The following is a 13,277-nucleotide window of genomic DNA, read 5'->3' as shown; positions in this document are numbered from 1 at the left end:
ATTAGGCCTGGGCCTCTGCTGGCTGCCTTCCAAGGCTCTGATGTTCCTCTGAGCTGTGTGTCCTCCATGGAGCGAGCAAGCCACAGTGCCAGCGAGAGTCCCCCTTTGCTTAGGGACCTGCCAAGTCCCCTTCCAAGGCTCTGCCCTTGTCAGCGTTCCTCAGAAAACACAGTGCCGAGGACCCTAAACCCATTATGGTGTATCTGTTTATGATAAGAAAGTCACACAGCCGGGCGTGGTGGCGCCTGCCTGTCATCCCAGCACTCAGGAGGCTGGGGCAGGAGGATTGCTGTCAGGTTGGGGCTAGCCTGGGCTACTTAGCGAGACCTTGCCCCAAAAACCAAAAAAATATACAAAAAGATCCAAAGGCAGGAAACAAAGGAAAGGGAGAGAAAGTGGGTGGGGGAGAGGAGTACAGAAAAGAGATGAAAACAGAACCCCAAATCCAAGTACAGCGTGACCAGAGCTCTCACCTCCGAGCCTCTATTCTGGTCATTTCCAAGACCCCAAGCTTGGTCCCCACCCGTCCCCGCCGAGCCACAGCCGACCCATTTAGAAGAACAAACCCAGAGCGGCTGTCAGACTGATGCTCCGGCCGGAAGTCATCCCTGGCTCCTTGGACGGCAGAGATGTGGGGTCCACCCGCTCCTGCACCCTCGCTAGCTTGTGTCTCACCGCCTCCCACCTGGCCGCCTGCGAGCTGAATCTGGTCTGCAAAAGAGTTTTGTTTCACCCCAACATGTGTGTCATATAAAAAATGCAAATCATAAAATATGAAGTCGTGCTTTTGGGGGGCAATCACAGGGCCAGGTAGAAACTGGAACCCCTTCGAAGCTGCCTCAGTTTCCTCCTTTGGACACTTCCCTCACTGGCTGTAACCCCTGAGCCCCGGGGCCACAGGTCCTGTGCCATCTTGTCTAGACTGCCGCCTTCCTGAGGCAGGATAGATCCTAATCCTCTTTACTGCCGTGGCAATTTGCAGACTGAAAGATGAGTCTGGAGCTTTTTAAATTATTTTTTGGACTGAGCCTCACTGTAGCCCCGGCTGGCCTCAAACTCCCAGCGATCCTCCTGCCTCAGCCTTGCAAGGACTGGGGTTGTAAAGCATGCCCCCCCGCCCGTCTGTTTTTTGAGGGGAGTGGGACTTTCAAGGGGCTTTGAGGTGATGTCGCTGGGAGCTCCTGATTCTTCCCGGCCTTGGTGACAGCTCTCAGGTTCAGGAGTGAGACTCGGGTGACACCCCAACTCCGCCCTTAGAATCTGTGCCCCTGGGAGGATACGCCAACCCTGCTGGGCCTCACCTGTTACTGTCATGGGGTGGTCAGTGATGACTGCTGCCAGGCCTGCTGGTGCCGGCCTGTGATTCCAGTATTCAGGAGGCTGAGGCAGGAGGACTGCTGTGAGTTCAAGGCCAGCTTAGGCTACACAGTGAGACCTCCATCTCAAAAACGAGAAAAGTTGTAATTTCAGAAAGTACATTCTCCACGGTGGCTGCTCCAGGGCCCCCGCTGTCCCTTTGTCAAGCAGCGAAGGATCCAGTGGTCATCACTAAACACACCAAGAAAGCTGATCCGACAGGAATCCTGTAATGAAGTTTTGTGTTATTTTTAAAAAGCCTGATCCTGAGCCAAGCATCAGGTGTCACACTGTTCATAGGTCACACAAAGTTTCACTCCTCGCTTCCTATCCAGGGATCACAGATCTTTCCTTCAAAGATCTTAAGTTGAGCTCAGATGGAATTTTGGTGCTATATACTGAAGCTGAACAAGAATACTTTCTGTTTTGTTTTTTTAGGATTTCTGCTTTTTGTTTCTTTGTGTAGTTTTTTGTTTTGTTTTGAGACAAGGTCTTGCTATGTTGTTCTTTGGCTTGGAAATCCTATCGATCCTCCTGCCTCAACCTCCCCAGTGGTGAGCTTATAGTTGTGGGCCACCGTGCTCTGCTGAGCTGCGTATTTTTAAAGGGCTATACTTTTACACTTCATAAAAATGAAGGCAGACTCAGTGATAGTGTAAAATCTCCCCAGATGGCCCACAGAGAATTTTGCCACACACACTGCACAATTGCACAAGTGTGCTATAGATTGTTCCCTGAGTCCCCCCCAAAGCTCAGCTTTCCCACGCATTTGGGAAAATCCCAGCTCGTCCAAGAGGAGGCGGCTCTCAGGGCGTCGCTTGTCTGGGTAAAACAGCAAAGCACAAATTCCCACGTCTCTCCCTGTTTCTCTCAAAGGCTCTGCCCACCATCACAGGGAGTTTTGTTTTGTTTTTAGGAAAGAAATAAATTTTACATTTATCGATCAAAATTACAGTTTTTTTAAAAAAGATAAACTATTAAGTTCCTGTACTAAACTTTTCTAAAGTCTTTTAAAAAAGAAAATTGATATCAGCACGTGAAGTATTTTTTCAACACCAACAACCGCCATGGGGCACCAGGGTTTGGGGTTTTTTGAGACAGTGGGGCCCGGTCTCACTATGCAGCCCAGCCTGGGCTCAGACTCACTGTGATCCTCCTGTCTCAGCTTCCTGAGCGCTGGAATTACACCACACACGGTGTGTTTTCTAAAAATATATCTTACTACTCTTTGTTTCCACTTTGATCATTTTGAAACTGTGTATATTTATAGATTTGATGAAATGGCTATTTTTCATGTATTTATCCCATCAACTGCCCATACTTAAGGAGATTTATGGGGTCATTTTCCCAAGCACGTGTGACTAAAATCACTCCCCGAGGGCCCTTTAATGTCCTGTCCACTCTGCTGTCCTCTCTACGAGCTCAGTCGTGTGACCAAAGCCTGCTATTTTCTGAGAAACAAGTATTTCTGATGATCCAACTCGGGGGAGAGTTTTCTCCGCTGAACTGTCCTAGGCTCTAACGAGAGGGAGAGATTGACGCGGGTGGGGTGGACAGGCTGGTCCCTGGGGGAAGATTCCTCAGCCCAAAATAAACCCTTCCTGCTCCAGCGAGAGCTCAGGGCTTAAAGTCTCAGTGGCTGGAACCAGAACAAGACAAAGACAGAGAGCAAGCTGCACGCTGGGCCCCCGGGGTGCGCGGCCACCCTGTCCTGCTGCTGCCCTGACACCCCAGGAAGGTGCCAGACTGGGCTGGGGACTGGTCAGCGTGATCCAGGGGCCACCTGCTGGCAGGGAAATGGGAGATTCTCAGAAAGCCACTCAAGAGAGTGGGAGTTATCACCCTAGCCCTGCCGTGCAGGAAAGGGGGTCTAACCCATCCCCAACTGAGTCTACAAGCCGCTCCACCCAGCTCCTGCCCCAAGGAGCTCAGGGTTAACGTTAGGGCACCTGGGCAGGAGGATGGCAGATTCAGGGCCAGCCTGGGCGGTTAGTGAGACCCCGTCTCAAAACAAAAAGATGAAAAGAGCAGACTTTGAGGGGACCCTCCTGCCTCAGCCTCCCCAGTGCTGGGATTACAGGGGTGCCAACATGCGTGGCTTAGCACCGGTACTATGATAATTAACAGATCAGCATCCTAGTAAAATGCAGCCGGCCGCTCGCAACCTGCTTGTTCTCTCGATATTTCTGAAACACACTGGCGTCTGTCAGCATTTGGGAAACTGCTCCTGCGTGTGTGTGCCCACGCTCTCAGGCTGCACGCGGGACCCACGAACTGAGCTACCTCTCTGGCCCTTCTATACATTTTATTTTGAAACAAGGTCTTGCTAAATCGCAGTCAGGCAGGCTGGGCTCACATTTGTGATCCTCCTGCCTCTGTCCAGTTCCTCTGCGAGCAGAATCGTGGTGAAAATTAAGTTTACTGCACTTCGTTTTTCGAAAGGGATAAAGCCCTTCACATGCTGTTTCATTGTGATATATATATAAAATCTTTATATCTAGGACTTAGTATACTTAAGTATTTAACCAGGTTCCCATCATTGAATACTAGTTTCATTTTCTTAGCTTTTTTGATTGTTTTTGTATAGGGCCTTGCTATGTAGCCCAAGCAGGTCCAAACTCACAGTGATCTTCCTGCCTCAGCCTCCCAAGTTCCAGGACTGCTCCTCCATGCCCTAGTCCTCTATGTCCAGGTCGCCTTGTCGCCCTGGGGACATATATTTCATTTGTTGTTTTTGATGGAAGCAGCACCCTCTCCAGTCTCCAGGCCCCATCCTGACACCTGGGGCTGCGCTCTGGGTGCACCTAGGCCCGCATGGTTCCCCTCTGTGCCCGAGTGTGAGGCCTCCTGGATTCCAGAACAGAGCTACACAGGGAGGGGCTGCATTAAGCTCCAATGGGCCGGGCTGGGCCCAATTACAGCTGGGGTGGTGGATGGGACTGGTGGAGGGGACGAGCGCCCGGGCTGGCCACTGGGCTCAGCATCTGCTCGGGAGCGGAGCAGAGCAGGGAGCTGGGGTGTGGGGCGCTGAGTCCCTAACCGCAGGCACAGGGGACCAAGTGGATGTCGTTGGGTCCCGGAGTGGGAGGGACAAGTCTGCCTCAGGCAGGCTGTGGGGTCCTGGCGGTGTTTCACCTCTGTCCCGAGGAGCCACAGGATTCCCATACGGAGCAGGATGGGACGGGGCAGCAGGTGCAGGGGGACTGGGGCAACCATGTGCACATGCATGTGTGCGTACATTGCACAAGTATGTGTGTGTGCATGCATGTGTGCATGCATGTGCCTGCGTGTGTGTGTGCACTTGTGTATGTGTGCATGTGCATATATGTGTGCAAGTGCATGTGTGTGTGATGCGCAAGTGTTTGTGTGTACTCATGCATGTGTGTATGCATGTGCCTGTGCTTGTGTGTGTGTGTACGTGTGTGCGTGCATGTGTATGTGCGTGTGTGCGTGTGCATGAGCACGCGTGTCTGTGGTCCCTGAACCCAGGGCCTTTGCACTGAGCTGCATCCCCAGTGCTTGTTTATTTGTGTATGTGTTTTTCTGTTTTTGGTTTTGTTGTTTGAAAACTGGCCTTCCTAGGTCACCAAATCGCCCAGCCAAGGCTCGAACCTATGACCACCGGGATGACAGGCACCGGCCACCATGCAGCCCAGTTACACCTGGCTTTAGCCAGTGTTGTCCCAGCACGGCTCCGGGTCCTGGGTTCTGGAAAAAGCTGAAGTGACAAGGAAAATCCGCATTGCCGAGAACCACAGCCAAGCGGGGTCTCCCCGCAGAGAAGCAGCTCTGCCATAGCTGAGCTCCAGGCTTGGATCTGAAATGGTATTAAACAGCAAGCCAGGCATGGTGGCACACGTCGGTCATCCCAGCGCTTCAGAGGCCGAGGCAGGAGGATCGCTGCAACTGTGAGGCTAGCCTGGGCTCCATAGTGAGTTTAAGGCCAGCCTGGACTGCAGGGCAAGACTGTGTCTCAACAATAATAATTATGATGTTTTTAGAAAAAATAAAAAATAAGGAAGCCTTGACGGCCTTCCAGATGGGAATGGTGGACACTCTGGGGTTGTTTTGTTGTGTTTTGTTTTGTTTTGTTTCTGAGACAGGATCTCGCTCTGTAGCTCAGGCTGGCCTTGAACTCACTACGTAGCCCAGGCGGATCCTGACCTGTGGCTGTCTTCCTGCCTCAGCCCCTCAGCTGCTTAGATTACAGGGCTGTGCCCAGCTTCCCGGCGTTCCGGTTGACACCTCCCATTCCTCTCCTTCTCTACAGGATCCACCACCAAGCCTGGTGATTTACCAGCTGCCTGTCCAGTCTTCCGGCTTGTTTTCCTAGCTGATGCCCCCTCTTGCCTGGACTATAACGTTAGCACCCCCTGGTGTCCCTGCATCTTCGATTTTTTGAGACAGGATCTTTCTGTGTCACCCAGGCTGGCTTCAAACTCACCGCGATTCTCCTGCCTCAGCCTCCTGAGTGCTGGGGTGACAAGTGAGCACCACCTTCTGCTCACCCTTTGAGCCCTGGTGCCCAGCAAGGTTCCTGGCCTGCAATAAGCTTCTGTAGAGATTAATGAGGGGAGCGTCGAAGGGAAGAGCAATCAGACAACGGAGGAAAGAATTAAAGCTCTGGGCTTTCCAAAGGTATGTTTTACATGGCCGCCAACAGTCACCCTTACGTAATCTCCACCGTGTGACAATCAGATCCGTCCTGAAAGTGCCCAGTGACAATTTTCACAGCTCCCAGACAGATGCCGTGATATTAATACAGATCCGTGGCCTCGAGCCCGGTTTGGGGAGAGCAAATGCTCTCCTTTCACGGGGAGGATCGTTTCAGTCACTTAAGAGAGCACCAAAAAGCAATCTGGGCACATTTTATAGCTGTGAACCTAATTTTATATCCTAGTAAAAACACGATCCTGCTTATTCGGAAAAATCATCAGGGATCTATTTGCAGACCCATGGCTCTGGGCGTTGGTCAGGTCAGAGGCTTCCTTCGGGGACCCAGCTGGGCCTGTGGGGAAGGGGGGAAACCCAGCTCCAGGGCCCGCAGCGGGACCTCTGAGGGTGACTTGATGACTCCACCCAGGAACCCAGCCGCCCTCCCTGAGCTCCAGCCTCGGCCCCGGGGGTGCTGTTCTCTCCGGGGAATCAGGGTGGGCTGGGTTTGGATCCTCCCGTTTAGGATGACGCACTCCCCAGAATCAGACCCTTAGGGCTGCAGCCATCACCTCGCCTGTCACCCCTGTCACCCCAGCCAGCCCTGAGGCCCATGAGAGCAAGCTGTGTGCCACCTGTGAAGGCTTGCTGGGACACACAGAAAATATCTGTCACTGGGGTGGGTAGCACCTGCCTGTGATCCTGGCCCTCTGGTTGAAGACCAGCCTGAATTACACCTGAGAGCCTGTCTCAAGATTAGAAAAAAATTATGGCAGACTTATCAGGCCTGAAACCTCCTGAATCAGTGCACAGCAAAGGCTTAAATAAAAGAAACAAGTGTGTGATTTTAGGGTTCCTGGAGGATCAAAACCCTCTAGCAAAATTCAAGATTCTCTGGGGCTGAGATGAGGGACTTCTCTGGGTGGCCGTATTTATCTGGTTTTCTAACAAAGAGAGGGGAAACTGAGGAAAGCTTGGGAACCAAGCAGGGCCTTGGGAGTCAGTTCAAAGACTTCCCCAAGCAGTAAGTCATGCTAATTTAAGAGAACCGTCTTGTCTCCAGGCTGACACAGCAGCCTGAGACAGCAGGACCTGAAGCTGTGGTCTCTATCTTGTTAATTGGGTGGAACAGGCGTCCTCAGCTGTGGCCTTACCTTGCCCTCTGAGGGTCTCTAGCCTCACAGACACTACAGGCCTCAGCCAGGACTGGTGACTCATAGAGGTTCACCTACGGTGAATCCGATGCCCATCTGCAGACAGGGGCCTAGGCTGGGAGGGACTCACAGGTAAACATAGGAGCCAACCTGTTAATTAAAACCTTGCCAGAGGAGCCATGCTGGGACCACGAGGGACAAACAAGAAGTCACTTCGCCCTTCCTGTGAGCCGACGGGCGTGTGCGCTGGGCGTCAGCGTCAGGAGCACCATCCCCAGCCACTGGCCGGTTGGGAGGACGGGCTGAGGTGACAGCTGGGCGGGGGGTCCTTCTGTGTTGCTTTTGAAACCCAGTAGTGTTCTCACTGTTGAGTTTTGTTCCGATTTATTATTCTGCTTTGTTCAGTGCTCTGCTGAACTGGTTTTGTTCTGCTGTGTGTCGCTGGCCCACTGTGCCCGAGGGAGTGGGCAGCTATGTGCAGGCAACAGGAGATACCGTGGGGGCCACTGTAGATTTCCCGTCACCCCGTTTTGGGGTTCCCTAGCACTTGCACTGCTCTGCTGTAGCTGGCTTTACTGTGCTTTATTCTGTGAGGTTGTATTTTCTTTAAAATAAAATGAAAAATAGAAAAAGAAATCCTGCTCAGAGGCCCTGTGAAGGGGTCTCCATCAGCATCTCAATGCAGTACAGGACACGTCCCCGAGGACAGACAGTCTCCCTGTGAAGACTTTTGTCACGATGACTCTCGCCATCACTTTATGTTGTATGTTGTAATGATGAGAAGTTATGACTCCAAGAATTAAATTTACTCATCCAAGACTAATGATTCAAACGCAGACTTTTCTACTCTAAGTCTGGAATCTGTGTACACAGGATTGTGTGTGTGTGTGTGTGTGTGTGTGTGTGTGTGTGTGGTGCTGGGGATTGAACTCAGGGCCTCACACATGCCAGACAAGTGTCCTACCACCGAGCTCCAGCCCCATTCCATGGAGAAAATGTAATATTCTCCAGAAACAGGTGTTTTTTTTTTTGTTTGTTTGGGTTTTTTTTTGGGGGGGGGATCTTTTTCCTTTTTATTGGTACCGGGGATTGAACCCACGACTGCCTGCTTGCAAGGCAGGCGCTTATGCCGCTGAACTAAATCCCCAGCCCCCAAAACAGGTTTTTAAAAAGCGCAACATACTTTGTTAAGCCAATAGGATTCCACACCATCACTCTCATCACAAGGCACTTTTGCCTATTTAGTTTATCACCATTGATTTCTTTTCTCCTATAAATGAGTTCCCAGGACTCACATCTGTCATGAAAAACCATCTGCCAGGGGCTGGGGATTTAGCTCAGCGGCATAAGCACCTGCCTTGCAAGCAGGTGGTCCTGAGTTCGATCCCTGGTACCAATTTAAAAAAAAAAAAAAACATCTGCCAAGCAAGGCCTCATGGCACACCTCGGTGAGCCCAGCACTCGGGAGGCTGAGGCAGGAGGATTCCAATGTGGAGGTCGGTTTGGGTCCCAATTTAATGTGACCCTATTTCAAAATACAAAATAAAAAAGGCTGGGGATGTAGCTTAGTTTATTAGCACCGCTGGGTTTACTTTACAGCGCTGAGGAAATTAAGAAAGAAAACCAAAAAGAAAGGAAGAAAAAACCTGTTTGCCAACCTACAATGTATGTTTAAGATTTCTCTGCTCTATTCCAGCCGGTGTCTTTGTCTCGCACGGAGTCAGATGATGTGGATCTGTTCTTCAGTATGGAGGTAATAAGACACCCAAATATTTTTATGAGCTGCACTGACATATCCCTTCTGCCACTCAAGGGACATGATAGGACACTGCTGCCCTACAGAAATGTTTTCACATCACCTGGCCACCACTCTGTCCCTACATATAAATGTTACTAAAAATACCCACAGCAAAGGCTGCCTTGTGGGAAACCGAAAAGAAAAACCAACTTTCTGTGGGCAAAGACATGAAAATAATGCCTTTATTTTATTTTAAAAATGACTTCTAGGTTCAGTAACATAATTTCTATTATGTAGTTTAAAAGTGTCAGCGCATTTTGTGTTGGTTGTCTGCCCCTTTGAATTAGATGAAGTTGATTTTTCAGTGACTTAATAGAATGTGTGAATTGTAGCTAAAAACTACCACTAAGTTAATGAATCCTGTCCCTGCCTTTGAAGGAAATAGCTCACAAAAGTAAGCAAGGAATAAAATGATCAGTAGGTCGGAGAGCTGGAGATACAGGTGGGGGGTATAGTTACACCCTTACCTACTTCAAAGAAAGTGGCAAACAATAAATGCACATTTCAGAGTGTATCTGAAAAGCAAACATAAAAAAAAGAAACTACATATAGATAAAAGAGCAATAATTGAATAATAAATGATGAATAAAAGTGAAATAAATGGATAAAGACATTCATGGGATTGACCAGGGTGAATCTGCCAGGCCACATTCTGAATTTCTTGGTAGTCAGAAATACAGAAGGAAACAGAATTAGAGACGATCTGCTCCTCTCAAACTTTTCTCCAAAGTTCAAACTTTCCCCTGAAATTCTGGGCACCCAGTCAGAAGCATCCCACCAGCATGGAGAAATTTGATGACCTGGAGAATTCATTTATGATTTAGATAATGACCATATTGCATGTGGTCATTAACAAGTCATAGGGCGGGGTACCGATCAGGGGTAGAGTGAGAGCTTAGTATATGTGAGGCCTTGGCTAATGTTTATAGCATCAAAATAAATCAGAATTTGTTTTAATAAAAATCATTTTTACTGTCCATAATCTGTGAATAAAATTTGATCTTCAGAATAAAGTGCTGTGTTCACTCTGTGGTATTCTGTCATGTTCCAGTAGTGCATTTTCTCCTCCTACTTCTGAGAAGTAACATACACAGTGTAAGGAGTACGGATTTATAGGCTGGCATAATGGAACATGCTTTCAAGGCCTGAGGATCTCCACAGGTTCTAAACCATCCTGGGCTACAAAATGAGTTTAAAGTCAACCTAAGCTGCATAGTGTGACCCTGTCTTAAAAGGAAAAAAAAAAGCATGAATTTACAAAGTTCTCACCTGATTAAACTTTGTATGATTATATTTTAAGTCACACAATAGACTTTTAAAAGTAGTGTGTACGTGTGTGTGTGTGTGGTCTATATACCTAGCTAATGTAAAAGGAAATAGGTTATATCTCTTTTTTGTCTTTTTGAGACAGAGTCTCAGTATGCAGTTCAAGTTGGCCTTGAGCTCTCTTTGTAGTCCAGGCTGATCTCAAACGTGCCACGATCCTCCTGCCTCAGCCTCCTTAGTGCTGGGATTACAGGCATGCACCACTATGCAGAGCTCAATAGGTTATATCTTATAAAAATTGCAATTCAGTCTTGAATTAACTCAGCCTCTGAGTAGATTAAAATGATATGCTCAAATCCATCTCCTAAGTGAAGCTGGAGAAATCTTTCTTGAGGAAATCATACTATACAGAATTCCAGAGATTTTCACAAGACATGTCTGGCATTCAGTTAAATTACCAGACACACCAAGAAATGAACTCAAGAGTCAAAACAGACGGTAACAACAGAGCCCCGGATGACCCAATGGAAGGATAGTAAGTACCTTGAGCACCCTCCTGTTCCCACAGAAGGGAGACCATAACAGCCAAGCTGATCTGATTTCTGAGAAAGTCAGGCCTTGGAGGCACAGGCATCACAGAAAGCAGAGATCAGTATAAAATAGAAACAGAGCAATCTACTGAGATTATTTAAATGGAACAATGGCATCTCTAGATGCAGACAGACAGGTGATTACTTCGTTCATAGGAGATCACCGTGAGTCCAGCGGAACCTGCTCTCAGAACCCCCAGAGCCAGGCATAGGTCCCTCTGGGCAGGCACTGGAGGGTTCTTCTAAGGCAAGTTCTTCTCCTGGTTGAGAATATTTGAGGTCTTCCCAAAATAGCCAGCTCACAATCACACAAAGTAAAGCCTCGTTTCAATTTTCCTTGAAATCTGGAGAACTGAAATTCCCTTCTCAGAAAGATAAGGAAAAGTTGTTTAGAAACTTGAAATTCCTGTGGCCACAGAAGTACCAAGAACAAAGAATATTTTTGGGTGTCAGCCCAGTGGAGCAAATGTCTTTAAAGCTGAACATTGCTGTGTTCTCATGAATGAGGTTAAAAATTGTAATGAATTTTTGTCATCCTGCTGATTGCCTAGTATCTGAACTCGCTCCTACGTTTGGGGAATTTCTGACCTTTTGAGTCTTGCTAGGAAGCAGAGGCTTCTTTTGTTTAGTAGGAAAAAGAAACTAATTTTTGGACAAAGTTGGAAAGTGTCTCTTTTATTCATTTCGCTTGCCTGTTTTTTGATTGGTTCTAAGTTATGGACACATGACTGAGCCTCAGCCAATCAGAAGCCCCTTCCTAGAATTTGCATGGAAAACTGGTGATGCACGTAGCAGAGTGGGCAGCAAACCCTGTCCGGGTGCAATGATGGCTGCAGCAAGATGGTTCCGGAGAACAGTAGTGATGCTGGGTTAGCTCTGGGCGGTGACAGACAAGATGGCAACCAGACCTGTCAGGGTTGGGAACAGAATGACGGTGGTGTCCCAACTCGACCTCGTCTTTGGTGTGGTTTGTATGTCCTCCAGCCTTCTCAGAAAGTCTGTAAGCAATCTAATACCTTTCAGTAAATTCCCTTTGTGCCTGCAGGAGCCAAGACTGGCTTTAGTCAGTCACCAAGGACAGCGGCTGCTCCGAAATCTGGTACCAGGAAACAACCTGATGTCAGTCCCAAGTGCCAAAATGTGGACTTGGCAGTCCTGGTGCTCCAAACTCATGTTAACAGACTGTTGCACAATTCCAAGGAAAGAACATCTTCCTACAGCCCATCCCGGAGGTGAGCACAGGAGGAAACTGAACAGGGGATGACCCCAGAAGTCAGGACCAGGCCCCTGAGGAACGTGGTATTCCCTGCTGGGTGTTGTGACACACGCTAGTAATCCCAGTACCCTAAGAGGCTGAAGCAGGATGATCACAAGTTTAAGCCTGACGTAGGCCACTTAGCAATTGAGCAAAATTTTGTCTTAAAATAAAAAAAAGAGCTGGAAATGCAGCTCAGTGTGGAAGGCTTTGGGTTCAATCCCCAGTATTGAGGAAAAAATTCCTAAAGCACATGGATGAAGGACCAGCCCTGCAGCCCACGTGTTCCCCTCCCAGGCGGCACCTCACTGGCCCTGTGCAGTTAATTGGGATGTGTGACAGTCAGGGGCCTCTCCTTCGCAGGACACACTGGATAGTTTAGCCCATTGCAAATGCAGCCACGGCAGGGGACAAAATTGAACACACCTCCAGCCATCCTGGGCTTGGGCCTCAGTGACCTTTCTGAAACAGCGCCTTTCTGAGGGAAGAATGACTCCTGCAGAGGCATGATCGGTCTTCAGCATCTCTGGAGATACCGGGCAGTAAAGGACTGGACTGTGGCCAGCACAGCCAATTGCACTCTCTCACTCCCTTCATATAGCACCTCGGTTGTATGTCGGTGGTCATCTGTCTCCCCTGCCATTCAAGGGGCACAACTCTCTCCCCTTCCAGAGGAGACTCCTGTTTGGCCTGAACCAGTCACAGCTGTACCTTTTCCTTTTGCCAGAGACTGTTTCATGGCAAAGTGTGACCCAGTTCTGGACAATGAAACATGGGGAGAAGCCAAGCATGGTGGAACATTCCTGTAACCTCAACTACTCAGGAGGCTGAGGCAAGAGGGTTTCCAGGTTCAAGGCCAGCTTGGGCAACATAGTGAAGGTCTATAAAATAAAGTGCTGGGTGTGTTACTTGGTGCTAAAGTGTTTTTCTAGCATCTGTGAGGCCCTGGTTCAATTCCAAATACTGCAAAAAGCAAGTAAGTAAGCAAGCAAGCAAACAAACCGTCCACACACACACAACAAAAGAACCATGATCTGGAGAGCTTTGGAAGTTTTCTTATGATTATAGAGGAAACACTAGAAGAAATACCCCTTCATACTTCCGAGCATTGCTGTGCTGAGATTATGTGGCAGGCATCTTGTGCCCTCTCTGCCTGTCTTGGTTACTTTCTCTTGTTGCTGGGACAAAACACCCAACACCCAAAA

The sequence above is a fragment of the Cavia porcellus genome, unplaced genomic scaffold, assembly GCF_034190915.1.
Source record: "Cavia porcellus strain 051 isolate PalLab524CR breed Dunkin Hartley unplaced genomic scaffold, mCavPor4.1 scaffold_8, whole genome shotgun sequence".
Lineage (NCBI taxonomy): Eukaryota > Metazoa > Chordata > Mammalia > Rodentia > Caviidae > Cavia > Cavia porcellus.
The sequence above is the reverse complement of the archived record's forward strand: the minus strand, read 5'-3'. Positions refer to the sequence as shown.